Genomic DNA, 24,013 nt, shown 5'->3' on the forward strand with positions numbered 1-24,013 from the left:
TCATCTCAACCCAAGAAGCAGGTTTAACTAGATGAAATGGGTGGATGCTGTTGTATAAAGTATTATTATGAGACCTGGGAGTGAAATCCTGGAACGTTTTACAGGGAGAGGTCATGAAATCTTCCCCTTTGGAGACCCTTAAAACCATAGCAGATCCCCAAGTCGGTGAGATAATACTAGTGTGGCTCTGCCTGAAGGCAGGGGAAAGGATTTGCAGATGGGTCTTTAGGCCTTTATAAATATAATTTTATAGGGAAAAAAAATTGTAAAGACCCTTATAAAATAATGGTCTTAATTGTCATTTGTATACCCTTCTATTGCCACAAAGGGGTGCTATTGACTTAGTTTATCTCTTCCTCAGAAAATGATTTCAGTGTTTTCTCTAAAAATCTTACTGTCAGCTTTTGGCAATCGTTTTGGGAGAATCAAATTAGAATTCACATTTTTTATATGTTTTGGAATGACAGAGATCTGGATTAACATCAATTTTCCTAAAATTTATTTGGACCATTCTTCACAATCTCTTTAGAAAAATAAACACCATCCTTGGATTATTACTACGAATCAATGGCAAGAGTACACTTTTCCCAGATAGCGATAGAGATACAGACACTTGTGAATCAAATTACCATCAAGGCATAACCATAGGGTCATGCAAACTTTTTGGTAATAAAAATGGGGTTCGGATGAGCAGTCACTAGACACAGAGGATAGTCAGAAAGCTCAGTCTGAGAAATGAATGTGGCGAAACAAGAGCAGTTGGGTGCATCTAGCAGTATGACCTCTCATCCATTCTTCCTTGGCAGGAAGGCTGATGTCCCAAAGGGATCTTCAGCAGGCTCTGTACTGGCTGCGGGTAGTCCTCTGTTTCCCCTTAATATCGGGCATAATGACAAAGCAGGTTCTCTGCTGCTGAATAGAACTGAGGCTCACAGACTTGCTGTGTGGTGAGCAAAGGACCATTTAAGGCTGAGAGAATCAGGTGAAGCCAGAAAGCTCAGACTTAATTTTCCTGAGTTGGGTCCTAGCTTTGTGCTCTGAATGCTGCTGGGTAGAGAGATGCCAAAGTAAATGAAAACCTTCCATTTCTCCTAGTAAGACTTTGATGAAGACACCAATGCCTTCAAGAGACTGTAACTTGCAGAGAGTTGGAGGCTTTGAATATATATTACATGGTATGGATTTGGAGGTTTATTTATTTTTTTAAATATTTTATTTATTTATTTATTTATTTATTTATTTATTTACTTATTTATTTATTTATGAGAGACACAGAGAGAAAGGCAGAGACACAGGCAGAGGGAGAAGCAGGCTTCCATGTAGGGAGCCCGATGTGGGACTCCATCCCAGGACTCTGGGATCACACCCTGAGTCAAAGGCAGATGCTCAATCGCTGAGCCACCCAGGCGTCCCCCAGGATTTGGAGATTTAAAAAGCATCTTGACATGACCAGTTAAGAAGGCCTATATTTTCTGGTGTTTGCCCATGAAACACTTTGTGAACTTAACATCAAAATATTCTGAGAGATTATTAATTAATCCTTTATCTAGAACCTCTGTTGGGGAGTAGGGAAGGTTAGTGTGCTTGGAATACTTGACAGGAAATATTTGTGTTCACATTTGGCCCCTGGGGCTATCACTGGTGAGTGTGTAGAGGGCAGCAGTGAGTTATGGTACTCTCATGATTCTTGGAGCAACTACAGATGTGCAAAGTGAATCAACACAGGGTGTGCGATGGAAACCTACCCTCAGTCCAGAATCTTTGTCTTATGACCATAACCCCTGACTTGTCATTGCTTTGTTTATTTTTCTCCTTTTGCTATTGGAGACCAGGAAGCTCTCTCTATTTGCCATTAGTCGGTTGAAAAACGGAGCATGTTACATCCCATATCCTGAGTCTGATCTCTTTGCAGGTTCTCCTGGGAGTGGTATGTGGAGAGAAAACCGGAGATTATATTTGGTCCCAGTGGGGGTGTCCTGAAGATTTGTTGATGTTTGCCAAGGGCACAGGGGTCACCGGGATTCAGAGAACTCGAATGGGGATATAATTTGGAAGTTATATTTGTAATAACATGCTGATTTTAGAATAGATCACGTTTAGCGCAGTGATGAGCACAACTCTAGTGTTATATGCTAACAGGAGAGAACTGATGTGGCGCTTCATTTCTATAGTAAAATGAATGATTATCCATGACTACCTTCTCATATCAGTTGGCAAGATATGTTTATTTCACAACTCGCATAGGTTACATTAATGATTTTCATTAGTCCTTGGTTACTAATGGTGAAAGACTTTCCATTGCTCTTCTCAAAACTTGGAACAAACTAATGGCTTCCATATTCAAAGGTCAGGTTCTTTCAGACCTTTTTTCTAAAATTTCATGGGAAGAAGGCAACCTTTCATTTAATTTGTAGCATTTTGTTAAATGAGTACAAATAAAAATAAAGACCATTTGTTTCTTTCCAGAATACTATATGTTTTTGAATTGCATGATAGATATGAAATATAAGCATGGGGGACCAGAGGAGTCCCTCCAGGAATATACGTATTTATGAAATGCATTGCTCATGAACATGGTATGATTGCATGTAAATGTGCAGATGTGCAGAATCTCTGGGTTTAATCCTAGCTCAATTATCCCCTTGCTGAATTCCATGGACAAATTATTTAACCTCTCTGACTCAGATGCCTTATCTGAAAAATAGCAGTAATTAAGATGAGCTGTAATTATAGTTCTAAAGAGTATAGAATAATGGTAATTTATGATAAAATAGATTTGACAACATCATTGGTTTTGTTATCATTACTCAGTCCTCAAAGGACAATGAATAAATTATTTTATTTCTGTCCCAGCTAAGAGAAAGATATTAAATATATTGTACGAGAAACTTGGCAAGTTGCGTTCAGGGAAAAATGTAGCTTACGAGTATGGACACCATTACAATTGTTTTTGGAGGCATGTTCTCATTTTAGAGGAATGCCTTAAAAAAGCAAGTACTTATTTCAGAAAAGAAAAAAAAAACAGAAAAGATAATATTAGTAATACTGTATGGTTTGAAATCATGATCATGGAAATAAAAACTAGTAAGCGAGAAGTTGTGCATTAAATATCATATATATTATGATACAGTGAGTGCCTGGGTATTTTTTAAAATTTTGTCTACAATGTTCATTAAAGCATATGACAGTTATATCAAATTAAGTAATTCCGTCGACTGATGTAACTTAAAATGATATTTATATATTGAAAACACATTGGTAATAAATTTTTACTTTCAGACTGGGGTTTCTAATGGTTCTAATTTTTTTTCAAATCAATTTTATTATTATTGACTTTTTTTTTCTGATTCTCAAGAATGCTTCAGCATGTAGAAAGATGGCATGGAATTAATCATCCCTGGCTTAAAACTTTCTAGCCTTCACCACCCAGCTCTGCAACCTGTTTCCCCACCTACAGCATGGAGGTATTCACAATTATTTTAGGGACTATAAATGAAGACATGAGATGAAGTGATCTGTAGAGTAGCTAGGCTTATATTTGACGTACTGCAAGTCCAGTTTACCTCTTAGCATTTCTGCTTGTGTTGAAAGGCATGAGTGAGCTTTTGGTTTCAGTCCCTCATGAGCTCCATCCAGTAAATGGAAGCCTCTAAAATTTTTTATGAAGTTTGACAAAATAAGTCTCTCTCTCTCATTAACCAGAGACATCTTTGGCAGAGACAAAAATGTTGCTCAGATTTAAAAGTATGGAAAAAGCTCTGGTTATAAAAGGCCCTGCCTTATAAGACAGTACTAATAAGAGTACAAAAGTGTGGGTTGATTCTGGGGCTTTCTTACACCGGCAAGGGGTCACTATTCATTCATAGTCCCTGTCTTACCATCAATGCCAAATATTGCACTGCTCCCTAAATTCTTCTGTCCTACAATTTATATTTTTCTAGAGTTCTAGGGCTCTGTTTTCTCAAGATTATTTTTTAATTCAGGGAATTTTAGGAACATAAATCTTTAAATGACAGAGGTAACACCTTTTACTTACGCAACTTTATTAGACAGGTTGTATCTCATTGACCACACATAATCAAATTGTAATAGAGAATAGCATTCCTATTTTTAAAAATAAAAAGCCAAGGCAGTTTGCAACTTCCCCAATGTCCCTTCCAATGCAATTTTATTCCTTGAAAACTGAAAATGGACTGTTGGCTCTTAAAAGGCTAGGATTTGTTTTACAATTCTGAGCCTCCACATTCATAAAAAGAAAAGTATGTAAAGAGATCATCTCATCATTCTATTGCATGTCATTTCCATAATTAGGTATGTATTATGTATCCATCCATAGAAATCCTTTTTTTTTTTTTTTTTTTTTTTAGTATATGTGCTGCCGAAGCAAGCACAGAATTTTTTTTTTTTAAAAGATGTAAATTATTGGAAAATATCATTCTGTATCATTGCATCCTAGATCTGGCTGTAGCTATATGAAAAGATTTAGTAGAACACGGTTTGTCCAGTAGCAATTCACTTCTGTGCACTCTGTGCTTTTTTACATTTGTGATTGTGGATTAGGTGAGTAGCTGAGCTGCCAAAACAGACATAGCCCAAAATTTTAGTATTTTTTTCCTAAAGAAATGTTTCTCCATCAAACAAATCCAATATGGATGTTCCTGGTTGATGACTATTCTTGATTTTTGGACAAAGCTGGATTTCTCGTTAAGTGTGGCTCTGTCCTTTCTGAGAACATCTACACCTTCTGCTGAATCTGCTGCCTCAGGCTGACAGGTGAGGGTGGGGAGAAAGTGAGATGATCTATGAAAGATTGGTCTTGAGAGGGACACACAGAATTCAGTTCCAAGGGAGTATAGATATGTCTCCAATAAGTCAGTATTGTAGGCATAAATACATAAATCATGAATAGTGGCCATGGTGCAAAAGCAGAGACATTGGTCCCTGAAGCATCTAAAGTTTTAGGAATTGCTGAGGGGTTATTAAATTCCAAGAGAAATAGCAGGGCATTGATGATTCCAGAGTTAAATTCGGCTATTCTCTTGCCTCGTGGTGTGTCTTTGGACAGCAGTGTAATGCCCCAGATACTTAATCTGTGAAATAGTAAGAGAAAGAAAGTGAACACTTATTCATCACATTCTATTTTCCAGGAACAGTGATAGGTATGTAACATAAAATGTTTATAATCATACTGTATCACACAACTACTCCGAGAACAGAGACACAAGGTGCAAGACTTTTAAAGTGGGTCGAGTTAATTCACATGAATTCAGATTCTAGTTCTACCCACTTATTTGCATAGTGACTTTAAACATGTTTCTTAACTCACAGAGCCTCAGTTATTCACCTATAAAACAGGCATCATGATATCTACCTTATGGTAAGGCTGATCTGAAGAGTAAATCAGAGTGCTTGGCACATTAACTCTGCTTAATATATGTTAGTGGCTGTTAATATCATTTTTAGCAACTCAGTTGCCATTAGTACAGTAGAGAAGCATCGCTATTTCCCCTCCTTGTTCTTTGAACGCTTATAGAAGGAGGCAAACTATCCATTCATGGCAGGTGAGGTCTTGAGCTTGAGCACTCTCCTTTCAGAACCAATTTAGGAAACTATTTATGTGAATACCAATAGGAAAAAAGTCCATCAAATATTGGTCTTCAGGGAGATTATTCCAAGAAAAATAAAATTATTAAAAGATATAGTCTCTTTATTATTAGTTATTGTGGTCCCGTTTATAGCCATGAGAAATTGTGAGGTCTTGCATGAGTAACATATGGTTGTTCTACAAGAAGGTAGCCAATGCATTTAGAATTATCTTTATGTCAACAGGTGTGGAGAATCATAGGAAGAGTAATTGAAATGGGAAAGAAGAAATGAAAGTAGTAGTAGGGTTTTTAGGCCACCTCAATGCCATTTGAACCCTCTGGCAGCTGTAAACTATTACAAAACACCCATATCCTCCACCCTCCTCCCCCTTGTCTTTCTGATTTTCATTTCTTCCCCCACTTGTATTTTATTTCAGAGTGGTTTATGCATCTGACCTGGGTGGGGAGGAAGAAAGGTTATCATTTTAGCTCTTATGAAATCATGGATTTCTGAAGTTGTGTTGGTTGCTTCCTCAGGCTCCTAGATTAAAATGTCAAAAAGAATTCCTCCTATTTTCAAAAGTAACAGGCATGTCCTTTTTGGACATTTAACAGTCTTGGTCGAGAGAAATATTTTGATTTGACTTGGGAATGATGTGGGAGCCCAAATTTCTTAGGAAGGAGTTGTAAGCAATGAGATCATGAAAACAGATGTGCCCATAAGGTCCACATGTTTCAATAGCAACCTAACTTATGTAGACATAATGCTCTGACAATGGGAGCCCTTTGACGTCTCTAGGCAGATAAATGGTGTGATGAGAGCAATTCTCTAGGGACAATGACTTGCAGTACTAGTCATTGCCCCTCTTTCTTCTCCTCCTGTGCTGCTCCCAGCATTCACCCTCTGTTGACTCTCTTTCTTCTGAAGCATCCAGCCAAAGGGCATCATCTTGAGAGATGCTATAGTGCCTTGTCAACTCGGGCAGCATAATATGGCAGAGGTACAGGGGCAGTCCTGGAATAATCTCCAGCAAAGACTTGACTGCTTTAAATCTTAGCTTTAATTCCACTTTTAAACGTAAGCTGTCCTTATATATATAAAAGGAAATGATGCTATGGTCCATACATGATTCTCTGAAATGTGGGTGCTGGGAGGGGTGAGGGACGGCAGAGCCATTTTCCAGATAATGACTGCCGTCACTTTCAGGATCAAAGAGTGTAGGTTTGTCACAACGCCGGAAGCTTTGTGAGTATTGATTTAGAAAAGACGTTTTTAAATTAGGTAGCATTTCTCCATGGTTACGTTAGTTACCATTTAATAAACAATTCCTTCCAGTTTTCAAACTTTAGCCAACGGCATTAAATTGCCCTCATGAGAAGTGTGTGACCAACAAATAAGAGCCTTTCCTTCTGGAAATTAGATTTCAAGACTTTCAGTCTGCGACTTGAATGGAAACCCTTGTTTGTTTCTCTGCTGAGCACATCTTACACAGGGTATGCCTCTCCTTGACAGCAATTAGCTGAGCCCTCTCTTGCATTTGTAGCTCCTCCAAAGGATGTCTTTCGGGGTAGTGGGTAAACAGCAGGAAGCAGGAGAGAAGCAGGGAGCCAGATGGAAGATACAATGGCAGCAGAGAAAAGGCCTATCTTTTGAACTGCTGGCTTGGTAGATCATGGGCTTCAAGGAAACTCCTTGCTCTTACGCTCATTCCTGACTCTATGAAGATGTGAATGAATTTGCTCAAAGGGAATGGACAACCTCTTCTGTGGAAATGCAATTATAATAGGAGTCCAATGAGCTTATGGCCAAAATTACAAAATTATGGGTTTTGATTTCTTGAGGACTAAGTGCTAGCCATGAGTTAAGATGAAAGGCCTCAAACCTTAGGTCAACGTGGCTCAGACGTGGAATCACAGAACAGAAGGAGGTTTATTTAAATGGTGGAGTTGGGGAGACACGCCCCTGCTGCCTGCAGCTGCAAGGAGGCATTGGAACCAAGTGCTTGCTCCCTTTGGAAGAATTGGCAGTACAGAAAATATTTTTCTAATATGAAAAATTTTATTACCAGTGAAATGAAACATGGCCACTGGTGCTTGGCTTCAGCGTTGCATTACAGAGGGAACCAGGTGGAGCCAGCATAAAGAGCACAGAGAAAACTCACCTCCATCAATTACAGGCCCCTTTCTCTGATTTTTCAAGAAAACCCAAGTTCTCTTGATGTCCCCCTCTCCCTTTTTCTCTGTTTCAATCTCTTTCTCTCTTTTAACATGTAGTCTGCTGATTTTTTTCATGTAGGCTCAAAAATGAAAAATATTGTGCAGTTTATATAAAATCCAGCTGTGAGCCTGATGCCACCCTGCATTTCAGGGTGGGCACTCTGGTTCTTTCTAACCCGAGGCCAGGACAAGTGAGGTGACTGGTCCAGAGCTAGTAAATAGCAAAGCTGGCTTCAGAATTAGCATGACCGCAAATGTGTTTCTCCTTTCTAATGAAGCTACGCTCATATTGAGCAATGCTTTCTGGTGGAGAAAAAATGTATTTTAGGTATTTACCCAGCTTTATTCAAAGTTATAAGAATTAAATATGATTGTTAGCTCTTCCAGTGACTTATTAAGGTCTGTTCCTTGAGGATTAGTATATTCTGCTTGTCTATGAACCTCCCTCTCTTTTGCTAGATAAAACAAATGTTTACTGAGATGTGACTCTCCCTAATTTATCTGTGGTCAAGTCCATATGCACTATTAAAAGCCAATATTTTGTAATGAAATTAAACTTGAAATTAAATTAATGCTAATGTAAGCGATTAAGAGAATATACTTAGTGAAAAACATCAATACACTTCTTGTAATTGAATTTTATCTTGTAATACTGTTTGCTCCTTAAGGGAATGTCTCTTTAAGGCATTCTACTTATAAACTTCTTGCTCATTTAAAAACATAAATTAATTCTGAAACCTGCTCAGAGGGTTTTTTTCCCCCTTTATTACAAACAATTAGCTTAATCAATTAACAGCTGAAATTATATCTGTAGTCATTATTAGGTTTAATTGCTGAGAAATATGTTGTGTCTTTTTAATTGGGGAAAATGGATCACAATTTTTCTATAGCCTTTTTACTTTCCAAGGGCAAAGACTTTATAATCATAAGAGAGTAAAAAGCCAAATCAAGAATAATACATATTTTTGTATAATATTTATATATTTTATATTATTTTAAATATACGATATTTGTATATCATGACTGACATGTTAATTGTATGTTATCTAATATTATAATCATGTTATTAATCATTATTATATTACTTTATATTGTATTATGTATTTTTAAGAATATACATGATCCTGCCTATGAACACAGACATAATATTTTTATATGTAACATAAATTGGCTTTTCTCTGAAAAGCCTCATCTTACATTTTGATATATAAATGTCATATTTCACATCATATATCATTTATATTTATATTAGATGTTCTTCACTACTTTCTACACATTTTAAGACAGCAATGCTTTAAGGCAATTTCAGACATTTGAGAATTAAATCACAAATCAATTCTTTCTCATGCAATATTATCATTATTTCTAAGTCATTGCATTTTTCTGTATCTTTGTACAGGAGAATCCACTTATTACATGTGCAGATATGCTCTGTATACACGGTTAAAGATGCAGATACCATGTCACTCACATCTAGATGGGTGGTGCGTTTTGGAGAGATAGGTTTCCACTGTATGTATGACAAGTCTTTGACCACAGAAGTGCTAAATTACATACAATTGCCAATTTGCATTTTGTATTTCTTCGTAAGAGATACAAAGGTAACACCCGATTTTGACAACTTGCTTTTTGCATTCAGTTGTCATTTTGTAATGTGAAAATGTAATGCATTTACAATATCTAAAACATTCAATTTTCTTGATGATGAAATTTTATTCTCTAATATTCTGCTACAGCAAAGAATTTGTAAGGTGATGGTTTGATGCAGTTAGCATCTCTTTTCATGGTGGTATAAAACACCTCAAAAAAACAAAACAAAACAAAACAAAACAAAACAAAAACCACCTCCCTGGCTGTTTTCCTTTATGCTACCCTTTACTTGGGCTTTTTCTCCTAATGCAATTCACTGAATTAGCTAACCTTTATGCAACTCAGTTAAGAGACACCAATACCTCACCATACTTCTGAAAATACGTGGATAAGCATAAGTACATGTGGAAGGATTACTAAATTGTTTGCCACCATCAAAGTGAGGAAAAAGGTGTCTGTTGAAATGAATTTCAGTTGTGATCCATGAAATAACAAGAAAAATACCCTCAGAGGAAGGGACTTCCATGGTGTGGTATCCAGAGCAGGTAATACATGCTCAGCACACAATTATGTGAAAGTACTACCAGTGAGTGAGCCGTTTGGAAGTGAGATAAGATAGAGCTATTTTTTCTATAGCAAGAAAGGAACCATCACTTCTTCTTGTTATTGATCACATTAATCACCAGTAGGATGCATATCATCGGGACGCCCCATCCATTAAACGTCTTAGTAATTGCGTCTTTGAGAAGGAAGCCAAGGAGGTAAAGTAGAAAGCAGAGAAAAATTACTTTTGAAGTTGAAAGACAATCACATGAAAATATCCTGAGCCCTTCTGAGTGTATTCTTTGGGTTAGATGCAAGAGACCTGCATTATGGACAGAGGGTCCAACCCAGGGAGGGAGATTATCGTGTTCTGCTTGATTATCAATTCCCTTCCATACCCAGCATGGAATCTGTCTCTTTAACCTCTCCTGAACTTGATTTTCTCATTTGGAAAATGGTGATCACAGGGTTATTGTAAGGCTAGGGTGAGATGAAGCAGGTGAGTGATGCTCTGGCCCCAAAAGGGAACACTTGGGATATTGTGTGCATGATTTTAATAACAATGATGAGAGGGTGGTGGTGATGACAGTGATGCCAAATATTACAAGTAATAAAGTCACAGTTTCACCTCTCCAGTAGTGTTCTGGTAGTTTATAAATCCTCAAATCTTTTCGTCTTTCAGTAACAAGCTTTATCAACTATATTTAATCCAGCACATGTTCCCATGTCATTGATTATATGAAGTCATAATAACTGTGTGTGTGTGTACTATGTGTGTGGTGTCCAGTTTAAGCCATATTAATCATAATTAACTGTAAGATAATCTGGTGGAATGAGAAGGGCATAAAGTTTAACATTTTGTATATTTAAGTCTTGAATTCCAATTCTAGTTCTGCCTTCTATTAGGAATATGGTGCTATAGATACTACTTAACCTCTTAAAGCCTCAATTTATCATTTAAAAAATAGCAATAAGACAGGCTTATAGGATTATTAAGCTTTAAAGGAATTGATGTATGCTAAGTGCCCACAGAGTGTCTGGAACATGGTTTATGCACAGTAAATCATAGTTGCTGCTCATTACATTATTGATGTTATGATTGCTCCCTAGACTGTGACATTCCTTCACTCCAAAGTCACTTGATCAAAGGTGAATATAACTTGCTCACTTATTTTAGAACCTCTGTAAAAGCATTCAAGAATGTTTTGAGATCATTCCTTGAGATCCATTAGTAATCTCGATAATGAGGGTTTAATAGCTGTAGACCATTTATTTCTTCAGCAGTATTATTGACACATATATTCCTTCAGCAAAACTTTTATAATTATTTTTTAAACAACATGATAACCAGGAGATCTCTAGAATTTTTCAATAATTTAATCACAGATGTATGATGCATACTTTTCTACACACATGCTTACGTAAATGTACATGAAATGTATGTGTATGTGCTATGTGTGCATGTGTATGTGCTCGTGATAACTTCTAGACAATCTTCAAAACAGATTTTATTTTCTTTTAATGATATATAATGATTCTTTTAAACATAGTTGTTAAATTTTTTCCCAAGACTTCCTAAGAAGGCTCTTATAATAAATTGCAACCTAGGAGACTACATTTCTCCAAAATATGCATCATTTGAAGCTGGAAAATGATACATTTTTCTTCTCAAAAGACTGATTAGGCATGTATGTGAGTATACATATAGATTTACGTTTCAAGAAGATAATGGTTGCACCAGGGCAATTTGAAGAGGGGAAGGACAATTTTTTTTCATTTAGATATTATTTTCATTAAGGTAGAACTGATACACACAATTCAAAAGTTGAGTGTTCCACACCAGCTACTACCTCATAAAATGAGATTATAATACAGAATTACTTCTAGAATTTGAAATGTGACTCAACATTTATGATTAACAAAAAGTGCTTGAACAGTTGATGAAACATTTGAAATGAAGAGTAGATTCTTACCTCATGAAGAATTAAAAAGTAAAAGTGTCCTTTCATTGTTTTATCTTTTGTCTCATTTTCTGTATTAAATATATTTTCCCTTCGTCAGCAACATATTTTCAGTGACAAGAAAAAGTACAAACAAATGAAATCATAGATGAGTTAAAGAGTTTGCAAGCTATAAACCTTGAAAAATATAAATAATCATATTTATCCATTATTTAAAAGGCAGGGACTTTAGAGAATAAAAAGTGGAGGCATTTTGAAAAAAAAAATCAATGGATTTGACTACGTAAAGATGAGGAAAATCTGTCTGTAACATCATCTGAATGACTATAAAGTGTCAAACAAAGGAAATTATTATGATAAATAAAATATGAGTACCCCAAATTTATTTTTTTTAAAGATTTTATGTATTTATTTGACAAAGAGAGAGCTGGAGCAGGAGCAGGGGAGGAGATGCAGAGGGAGAGGGAAAGGCAGGCTTCCTGCTGATCAAGGAGCCCTACATGGGCTCCATCCCAGCACCCCAAGATCATGACCTGAGCTGAAGGCAGATGCTTAATCCACTGAGCTCCCCAGGCGCCTCCCAAATGTATTTATAAAGTATAAATTAGTAAGTAAAACTACAACCTCATTAGAGAAAAAATAAAGAATAAATTCAGGCTATGAATCAACTCTTCTATTAAACATTTAGGGAATATTCAATCAAGTTCATTCAACTTACTGTTAATACAAGTAAATGTAGAAATCAAGGATTCTTTTATTTTTTATTTTTTATTTTTTTAAAAATATTTTTATTTATTTATTCATGAGAGATACAGAGAGAGAGAGGGAGAGAGAGAGAGAGAGGCAGAGACACAGGCAGAGGGAGAAGCAGGCTCCACATAGGGAGCTTGATGTAGGACTTGATCCCCGGTCTCCAGGATCATGCCCTGGGCTGAAGGCAGGTGCTAAACGGCTGAGCCACCCAGGGATTCCCAAGGATTCTTTTAGACACATACCATTTACAGGGTTTTTTGTTTGTTTGTCTCCTTATTTGTGTCTGTTAGCACTAGACACAACTAGTGCTAACATGATAGGAATCCCACACTGTTTATGGAAATGGAGAACGGTTTAACTTTTCCAGAAGGCAAATAAGCTGTATTTACATCAAATGCCTTAAACTGTTCTGACCCTTTGACTTAGGAGTTACTGTTTGAGTGGATTTCCAAAGAAAAAATTCATAAAGTGTTGAAATATTACTTACAGCATTTAAAAAATGAAACCCAATCAAATATGAGTAATTATATGATGGCAAGATAAAGGTATTCATAATGTATGACTTGTTTTTACTTTCACATCTTGAAAAAAGTATCTAAGACTGACTATAATAATAAGGAAATGCAAGGATATAAAATTTTATATAGTATAATCATAAGTTAAAAGTAATTTGTACACACATAATGATTACATATATACATAAATTATAATTATGTATATGTGATTATATGTAAAGAAATATACTTAACTTTTTGTGTGATGGTATCACAGTTGATTTTTGCTTATTACATTATTATAATCCATATTTTGTAATATAGGCATAAACTATTTTTATAATCTGAAAAAGGAAGTGAGAAAATCTGCTCAGACTAGTCACTTTGAAACTGTATTTTATTTTATGTTTTTAAGTTTTTTTATCTATTTATTCATGAGAGACACCGAGAGAGAGAGGCAGAGACATAGGCAGAGGGAGAAGCAGGCTCCCTCTGTGGAGCCTGATGCAGGACTCGATCCCAGGACCCTGGGATCATGCCCTGAGCCGAAGGTAGACACTCAACTACTGAGCCATGCAGGTGTCCCTGAAATTGTATTTTAAAGAAACTTTAGCTTAAGACATTCTAAGACTTCTTTGAGGGTACTGGCTTAGGACTCCAGGGCTACAAAAAATATTATAAACAGGATTTCTGTTTCAAGAGTTTCAGAATCTTGTGCAAAACTCATAATCACTACAATATTCATAGCATGGTGTAAGAGATCTACTGGCTTTAGGAAGGGAGGAAGGAAGGGAGGCAGGGGAGGAATGCTATGCCAGCAATAAATAAGAATGGCTATCAGAGTTCATAGAGGATTTCAGAATGGATTCTTGCTGTATTTAGCTGGACTTTAAAAGCATAAGTGGGATTTCACATGAAAGACAAGGCTTCAGGGTGGAAGAGGGCTCCAGAATAGGAAAATAGCTTGATTTAAAGAATGGATGCAAATAATATGCCTGTGGTGTTGGGTGAGTTATAATAACCTGGTATGATTGGAATATGAAGTAAAGAGTAGGGTGAAATAATTAGCCAGTAAAGACAACGTTGAAGCTCACTGTAATGGATCTGGAGCATCAGGGTTTTACTGCAGGAAATGGGGAGCCATTGAGAAATATGATTTTATGGGGGCTTCACAGCAGGCACTTGGCCAGTGTGGCTACTGGATTACAAGTGACCCAGATGTGCAATGTTAGAGGCAGTCTCAATAGTCCAGGAACTAAACCAAGAAAATGACACTGGAAATGTCATTTGAGAAGCATTTCTGAAGTAGAATTAAATGCTTTTTGGACCGTTTGGATGCAGTTGCCTAAGACCCACTTTACCCAGAATCTAGAGTCAAAATCTCTAGGGATGGGGACTAAGAATGTGCATTTTAACAAGCTCGCAAGGGATGCTGAGTTCATATTAAGGTTTAAGGAGCATGGATGTGTCACTTAACCTGAGCCAAAGGCCCAAGGATTCTGAGACCTCATAGTTCAAAGGATATGAATACTTGAGACCCCAAGGATTCAAAGACCCCAGAGTCTGAAAGAGATGCTCTCAACTGTAAACATCCAGGGCATGGCTCACATGGAATCGGGGGCTGAGTTTAGGTTCAATGCCTTCTGAGGTTTAAAAATTGTAGGAAATATTTTTTTTAACCTTGTACATTTGAGATATTGCTGAATTCAACTGCACCAAAGTGGAATAATAACATTAAGTCAAAAATGTCAAAAGTCCTTTCCTGAAAGCACTTTACCCTTCTAGTTATCTATTTGTTCATTCATCCTTTGCGTGAGCCCTTATTACATACTTCCATTGTGCTGGCGGCTAAGGATATGAGGATTAACAGCAGACCTCCTGTCTTCAAAGAACTCACATTTTGCTGGGGTTGAGGAGCTTATGTATATATTTTTTTATTTTTTAAAGATTTATTTATTTGAGAGAGAGAGAGACAGTGTGTGTGCATGAGAGAGACAGCAAGCACAGAGGGAGAGGGAGAAGCAGATTCCCCCCTGGGCAGGGAGCTGGAGGCTGGGCTCCATCCCAGGACCCTGGGATCATGATCTGAGCCCAAGGCAGGTGCTTAACTGACTAAGGCACCCAGGCACCCCTATATTTATTTGAGAGAGGGAGTGTGAAATAGAGTGGAGGGACAGAGAGAGGGAGCAGAGAAGCAGGCCCCCTGCTGAGTGCACAGCCCAATGTGGGCTAGATCCCAGAAGCCTGAAATCATGACCTGAGCTGGAATCAAGAGTCGGACACTTAACTGACTCTGCCACCCAGACACTCCAGGACCTTCTATTTTTGTGTCCACTTTGTAATAGAGGCTAAGTTATCACCTGTGTTCATCTCAACAAACTTGAGGTCTTATTATTTCATTTCACAGGTAGAGAAACAAACCCTCACAGGAAGGCTAAGTGACTTGCCCCACAGCTCACAACAAATAAGTGGTAAAACCAGGTCATGTTATCCATTTCATCTGTCTTACACTGTCTCTTAAGAAAATAGGAAGTCAAACACACACAAAAATAGGCTTGTTATTTTTTGAGAAAGATGCACAGTGTGTTTATTAGAGGAGCTTGGGATCAGTTACACTTGTCACTGTGCAGCACGGTACTTAAAATCAACCTCTGTCCTTGGATATGACCTGTAACTTGGTCTTGATTAAAGGCGTTCCTTTAAAACTGAAGAGTTAGTTGTTGTCCTCATTTTGCAGACAGAGAAGATGAGCAATCTATATGAACTTAAAGTTCTATTTGTCTTTAGAGCCATGCAATTGTGAGGCCTATTAACTTACAATTTTTAAAATCTTTTTGATTAGTGGGTTTTACATAATCGATCATGTAACCAAGCACAAATATATAAAAGCAAACAGCTTATATGGCTTGAAACACCAACATGTGATGTTTCTCATATGCCTAATGAGATTATACATGAAAAGAGATCTTTAGATCTAAAAAAAAGAAGGTGGGGTTAATGTATGCCCATAATGTTGCATTCAAAAGCAGTTCTGAATCAAGATGTGGCTCTCATTTTATCAGTGTATCTATATCTTAAAGCTAAATTCAGGCATGTGAAGCAAAATATGCACTTCCAGGACATGCCTCAGGTGTAAACTTGTCTAATAATTCTTTCATAAAGCATAGGTTCTGAGTCAACATTGTTGATAAATGAGAGAGGAGTTCAAGGGAATAATTTAAAAAGCACTCAATCGATAGATCAGAATTAAAGATGGAAAAAAATACAGGGAAAAAAGTATCAGAAAAGCTAGAGATATACTAAAGAGGCTATTGTTTCAAATAATATCCTCAAAATCTAACATTAGGAATATTTAATTCCCATAATATGTCAGGCAAGAAAACAAGATAAAACTTGGACAAAAAAAAACAACAACAACAAAAAACAAAAACAAAACACTTGGGCAATACCACCAAAGTGAGATGGAAAGGCTTGGGATCAAATGCAGGCCCATGAGACTTGAAAATCCCCTGGTTTTTTGATATTGCATATCTGTTTTTTGTATTGTACGCTTATTTCACCTGTTTTTGCTGTTGTTGTTGTTGTTTTGTACTGCATCCTTTTGTGTGTGTGTGTGTATTGCACACTTGTACTATCTGTTCAAATAGCTTCACTTTGGCCTTCATAAAAAAAGGGGGAAAATAAATTCGTGTAGAATTATTTTCCTGACTTTGAATTTATACTCTCCAAAGTTGACTAAATGGTATTTATAAGTAATTATAATGCCATATGAATTATTTGACTGTACGTACCTTTTTATAAACATTGAACATAGAAAATACTATGATGTTTGGTCACCTCTGTATGCTTTCAAAATATCATCTATTTTATAACAGATACATGGAGCAAAAGTTACTCGTTCAAATAAAAAGATAGGGGGGCACCTGGGTGGCTTAGTTCATTAAGTGACCAACTCTTGATTTTGGCTTAGGTCCTGATCCCAGGCTCACAGGATCAATCTCCACTTCAGGCTCCTTACTCAGCAGGGAGTCTGCTCATCCCTCTCCCCCTACTCCTCTCCTAGATCACATACATTCTCTCTTTCTCTCAAATAAATAAATAAATAAATAATCTTTTAAAAAAGAGAGAAAAAGACAGTTTAGAGGTTGTTTTTTTTTAAGAATCAAGTAACATAGATTTGATCACTTGTTATTGATAAATAATAAATCAACTTTATTAGTGAATTTGCTAATAAGCAAAGGTAATTATAACCCTTCCATCTCTAATTTATGTCACTTGCAGAAGGTTTATTGAGGACCTGTGTTGTTGCCTATACTATGTAAAGCTGAAACCTTCCCAAAACATATTTAGAAAAGAAGAAAAGAAATATAATTCACTAGAATTATTTTTTTAAGTTCTCAAAACTGTTTTTATATTGAAGTCGAATCCCTGCAATAACACAAGCAAATGACTGCTTCAGGGTTATTAAAACAGTGGGCTGACCTTATATTAAGTCTCTTACCTAGAGAATTTATTTTATTTTATTTTATTTTATTTTATTTTATTTATTTTATTTTATTATTTATTTTATTTTATTTTATTATTTATTTTATTTTATTTTAAAGATTTTATTTATTTATTCATGAAATATAGATAGAGAGAGAGAGAGAGGGAGAGAGAGGCAGAGACACAGGCAGAGGGAGAAGCAGGCTACATTCAGGGAGCCTAATGCGGAACTCGATTCCGGGTCTCCAGGATCACGCCCTTGGCCAAAGGCAGGCGCTAAACTGCAGAGCCACCCAGGGATCCCTTACCTAGAGAATTTAAACCAGATAATCCACTTTATTTAATTCCAGCATTGTTTTTTTTTTCTTTTAATGATGGAATTGTAAAATGTGTAGCTGAAATACTCAAATAATTTCTTTAAACTAATTGTCAGAGCTGACTTCAAATTTAATGAGCCAAACTTGATATGAAAAATGTTGTGAGCACTTATGAATCAATGCTCTTGACTTGTTTTATAGCCCTTTTTATACCATCAATATTAACATTATCTTTTTTGGTCTTCCATTAGACAATTCTAAAATATACATATTTCAAGGGCTAATTGGCCACTTAGCAGGTTAGCAAAATTTTTCTGTAAGGGGGAAGACAGTAAATATTTTAGACTTTGTGGAATATGTGGTCTCTGTCATTAACTATGTAACTCTACTTTATAACATGAAAGCTGCCATAGACAATACCTCCACAAACGGGCATGTCTGTGTGCCAGTTAAAACGTTGTACACACTGATGTTTGAATTTCATATAATTTTCAGGTGTCACAAAATATTCTTTTGTTTTTTTTCTCAACTACTTAAAAATGGTAAAATGGAAATTACTGCTCATGGGCTGTACAAAAACAAGGAAGTAGGCTGTATTTGGGAAATGGGTTGCATTTTGCCAACCCCTGTCCATTATTCTGAAGATATACCTCATTACTTACATGTTTATTTTTTATGTAAGTTTTGTTACCAAAATATCAATCTCTTTCCCCACTACATGGGAGAGGAAGAACAGTTTCAATATTAGTTTCATTAACACCTCTGGCTAACTTCATGGTACCTAAGGACAGGGACTGCACAGATGCAGGGAACTCACTGTGCCCCATAATTCCTGAAGAATTAGCTTTCCTTTCTCAAATCTCACCAGCCAGCCTTCATGCTTGTTCTTCCTTGTTGCCCCACTAAGGCTATCCATGCTCTCCCAGAGAAATTTTCTGCAGCGCAAAGAGAAAATTCAAAGAAATTTGGTGACTCTGACTTCTTTCTCAGCCAGGTTAAATCTTATATTCCCTGTGTTGGAAATGATTTCTCATAATGTGGCTGGAGAAAACACAGAGAGAAGAGCATGGAACATTCCCCACCCCCACCCTGGGAGTGACTGAAAATTAGTATTGGTGCTAGGTCTATTGTTTAAGAAATTAAATTTTATTCACAAGAGTTAAATTTAATTTTGAGGCCAACAAGGCACTTGCCTGACATTGCTTTGCCTCCCTAAGTCTTTGGTAATTTTTTTTTTTCTTTTTACACACTAACTCACGAGGCACAAAAATCAAATCAATAGAGTTATGCCTGCTTCTATCAATTTTATTCTGGCATCATTTTTACTGGTGAAATGTTAGTGTTGAAGCGCTTAGGTTAGAATATTTTTATCTCTTTATGGTTTACATATTTTGGCAGCTGAATATTTTAAATAAATAGTATGGAGATGTATTATTGAGCAATATTATCATTCCTTTGTTCTTTGGGTGAAATATACTCAATATCAGGAAGTATTTAGTTATTTCTTAGAGAAAGTAATGATTGACGTAAATTAAAGGCTCCTTGACATTTATGTTAGTCTTCATGTATTGAAGGATTAGTAATTACGATCATTAGGAGTCTCTGGTACTTCATTTTCCCAATCCAGTTGCCAGTTTTATTTAGTTCACTGCCTCCTACAGTCATGTGGATTATGACACATGTAGCAATACACATAATGTATACATAAAATACATATAAAGTGTATATTAATATATAAATATATATGTATATGAGTTTTATATATATGTGTGTGTATATATATGTGTGTGTGTATGTGTGTGTGTGTATATATATCAAGTGTAGAGGAAGTGCATACAAGTTCACAGGCATACATGACTTTTCAATGTCATGCAACAATGAGGATCCCAGTCAAGGCTGTGAACTCTTCATTATATCATTTAGATGTTGCTTCCATCTAAAGAGTGAAAGATAAGTCACAACTAGGATTTGGAAAGAATGTGGTCTCTTCAAGTATATATCTTCAAAATATATCTTTTGAACTTTAGAACAGGTGTAAATTTACAGAGAAGCTGCAAAGAATGTGCAGAAGGTTCCTGTTTAACCCACACCAAATTTCCCCCTTTGTTAATATCTTACAGTGCTATGGTGCATTTATCAAAATGAATGAGTCAATGTTGAAACAGTATGTTTAAAGCTCATTCATTGTCTAGATTTTCTTAGTTCTTTTCTATCTGCTTCAGGATCCCTTCCACAATACCAGATTAGTCCATTTCAGTTGTCATATCTCATGTACCTTCTCTAGACTATGATAATTTCTCATACTTTCCTTATTTTGGATGATTTTGACCGTTTTGAGGATTTCTGGACTGATATTGGTAGAATATTTCTCAATTTGGGTTTGCTCGGTGTTTTTCTCACGATTAGTTTGGGATTATGGGTTTTGGGGAGGAGGAACACAGAGGCCTTTCTCATCACCTCATATCAAGGGTCCGTGCTATGAACATCACTTAGCACCATCAATCACTTGGTGTGGTGTCTGTAGTGTCTGGGGGGCTCTCCACTGTGAAGTCCCCCACTCCACTCTTCCATACTGAACTCTCTGGAAAGCAGTCACTGTGTGTAACTGGAACATAAGGGATGGGGACTTACGTTTCACCTCCTTGAGGAAGAGCTTCTCTTGATTTTATCTCCATCAGCTTTTCAGCCAAGAATATTACCTCTGTTGAATCATGTTAATATGAAAAGCTTGTCCGAGACAGGTAACTGTATTCATATCAATTGAGCAATTGTCTCCCAATGCATGCTTACTGTAAATCAGATCCCGGAGTTCCTTTGACTCTAGGAAGTGAAATGGAATTTTATAGCTACATTTTAAAAAACTTAGAAGAATTTGGTGATAAAACAAAAACACAGCAAAGTCATGAAATATTTCATGGGTAGTATTTTTAACACACTGCATCAATTACTTACCATCCTATTTGTTATGTACAGACAAACAAATTGAAGCATCTTACTGTCAGAATGAAATGTAATTTTTAGACTTGTTTTAGAGGGAAACATTTTGCCACATAAATGGCCATAGTGGTAATATTGGAGTTTCATTCTGTGAATTAGGGCAGCCCGGGTGGTTCAGCGGTTTAGTGCCTGCCTTCCGCCCAGGGTGTGATCTCAGAGTCCTGGGATCAAGTCCCATGTAGGTCTCCCTGCATGGAGCCTGCTTCTCCCTCTGCCTGTGTCTCTGCCTCTCTGTGTGTGTGTCTCTCATTAATAAATAAATAAAATATTAAAAAAATAATTCTGGGAATTAAAAAGAGCATGCACCCTCCAGAAAGAAATATTGAAAAACAGAAGCTCTATAAAAGTAAACGTGGGAAGTAGATTTGTCTTCCCTCAAGTGAATCACATTCAGCAAGCATTTATCTCATATTAATATAGTAATAACTTTCTTGGGTGCCTTAAGAGAGAAAAAAAATGTTCAATAACAGCTTCACATGAGATGATTCCATAGCACTCTTCAACAGATTTATTAAAATATTGAAATTTAAAATATTGGTTATTTCCTAATAACCTGTATTTAAACTCTCTTAGAATATCTAGCCTTCCTTCATGTATTGACCAATGCTTTCTCACAAAATTTGTATTGACAACCAAAAGAAAATTGATTAATATTATGGAGTCAGTCTGAAAAAGGGGTTGATTTTCTTCTATGAATATTTTAAACTATTATATCAATCAAATGGACGTTTATCTATTTTAAAATAAAAATGTAAAGAATATGGAAATCATACTTTATAATTCTTTATTCTTAGACTTTTATTTTTTATATGTTTTTAAAGAAGGGATTATTCTTAACACACTCATATAGTACAAACTTCTAGTTGACAGAAAACATATACTTATGGACAATGTAATACAGTTATACATACATGAAATGTAATGACTACTATGAAATATATTGGAGATACTGTTGTTAGAGCAATCTAGGAGAATTATTATTTTGCAGTGACATGTACTGATCACACTCTTAAAGAAAATTAAGTAATAAATGATTTACGGTTTGTGTGGAAAAGTAAATACAATGCAAATATCAAAGTGATGCTGTAAATATCTTATCTGAAAGAAGATTGGAGGTTTTGCAATTTTGTTGGAATGTGTAAAATCCAGTGAGATTTTACTTAAGAAGAAAATTATTTGGTGAGCTTTCTAAAATTAACAAAAACTGTTCAATGATGGTGGCTTCTATTCATTCATAAAACTTTTATCAAGAACTTAATGATTCTGTTCTGCATGCTGGGGCTGCTGATGGATAAAATTTGGGGCCTACCCTCCGAGAATTCTGTGTTATAAATTCCACTTTAAGAGTTTATAGTCACTCAATAAATTTTGCTTGTATTTCCACCAAAATAGACTTACTGTATTTTTATTGCATGGATTATAAGAAATCTTTTGAAAAATTTCCGAGCCACTTAGGCAGTGTTATATTGGGACAAAAACCTATTCGCTGGAATAATTTAACAAACATCTAGGCTTTCATTTAAAAAGCAAACACCCATGGCCATAAAGCAGTTCATTTTTTTCAAGGAACTTTCTATCAAATTAGGCACATACAAGAGATATTTATCTAAGAGTCCCATCTTCTGGACTCCAAGTCCATGCCACTGATTTGGATTTATTTGATACGCACTATTTATTCCCTCATAAAGCTATAAATGTATTCATATTTTTTGAGTAATTCCTAGAAATGGTAGTACCTACAGCTATAACTATCATTATAATTTCTAGCTTATAATCAGGAGACATTGTAGAAACAACATTCACTGTGGAATCATACAGATCTAAGTTTGATAGAGGTCTGTATCACATGTAGTAAGCTGTGACCTTGATCTAGTTTCTTGAACTTTCTGAGACTCTGCTTTCACATTTGTACTGTGAAGATAAATCCAAGCTTTCAGAGTGGCTGGGAGGATTTAATGTAACATAAAGAGCTCTTTGCACATGTGTGACAGAGGCAGACATGCAAAACTCCTAGGTATTTGTATTACACTAATGATAATTGGGCAATGGTTTAGTGTTTTAAAAAATGACCTCACCTTCATTATCCAGTTTAATCCTTGCATCAACTTTTAAAATTGAGATATTACCAGTTTGGTTATTCAGATAAAGAAACTAAGAAATGCAGTGACTGCGAGATTTGTGACACATCCAGGCTTTGAATTCTTGTCTTCTACCTCTAGACCCTACCCACTCCCTAAAGGATTAGGAATCATGAGAATTCATTTTTGCCTTGTTCATGCCAGAAACTTACCTGCCTGGCTTGGGGCAACATATGTAATTTCTTGAAGTTTTAGCTTCCTCATCCTATATTGAGGGTATTGTAGTAATTCATCTTCTCAATCCTTTCCACTTCTAAATACACACTGAAAGTCAGTATAATGTAGTTGTTAAAAGGACAGTGTTAGAAATGAATTCTTGGGATCCAATCCCGACTCTGCCATTTGCTGGCTCGGTAAGCTTAAGCAAGTTACTACAACTCTCTAAACCTCATTTTACATAATTATGGGTTAATAAATATTTTAAAGAAGCATCATTGTGAGGAATGAATAAATGAAACCATGCAAAGTACTTAGAATGGGATCTGGTATAGAGTAAGCATTATGTTAAGTATTTGCTCTGATTTTTATACTAAAATTGTAACATGTAATTCAGTGATTCCAGGTGAGCTATTTTAACCCTTAAAGTCAAGATTAGATTTGCTCAGACAATTAAAGTGGAAGCTTCCCCATGCTGGATTCATGGCCCCATCACATTGCTGTCCTTGTGTGACAGATTCAACTCAGTAGTTCTGTTCTAAAGAACAGTTGTTAGGGGACGTGACCACATATACCTGGGAGCAGTGTTCATCTGTCTAGAAATATATGTATGTGTGTCAATATATTGTCGGCTCTGAATCTTCTCCTGGTACATAATTGACCTGATAAATCTGTTTCTCTGAAGTGCTGGAACCAATTGGGCCTGGGTCAGTATGATAGCACAGGCCAATGGTTCTAACTCAGACATTGGCTGAAGCATCGAAAAATATGGAAAAA

General features: G+C 36.1%; 1 protein-coding gene across 3 annotated transcripts in view; it reads left to right on the forward strand.

Moving 5' to 3' along the window:
• The window catches only part of NYAP2 (neuronal tyrosine-phosphorylated phosphoinositide-3-kinase adaptor 2), a 261,272-nt gene that overhangs the window by 231,275 nt on the left and 5,984 nt on the right, over window positions 1-24,013 (forward strand). The gene's annotated exons all lie outside the window — the stretch shown is intronic.

Source organism: Canis lupus, chromosome 25 (genome assembly GCF_011100685.1).
Source record: "Canis lupus familiaris isolate Mischka breed German Shepherd chromosome 25, alternate assembly UU_Cfam_GSD_1.0, whole genome shotgun sequence".
In the NCBI taxonomy this organism is placed as follows: domain Eukaryota; kingdom Metazoa; phylum Chordata; class Mammalia; order Carnivora; family Canidae; genus Canis; species Canis lupus.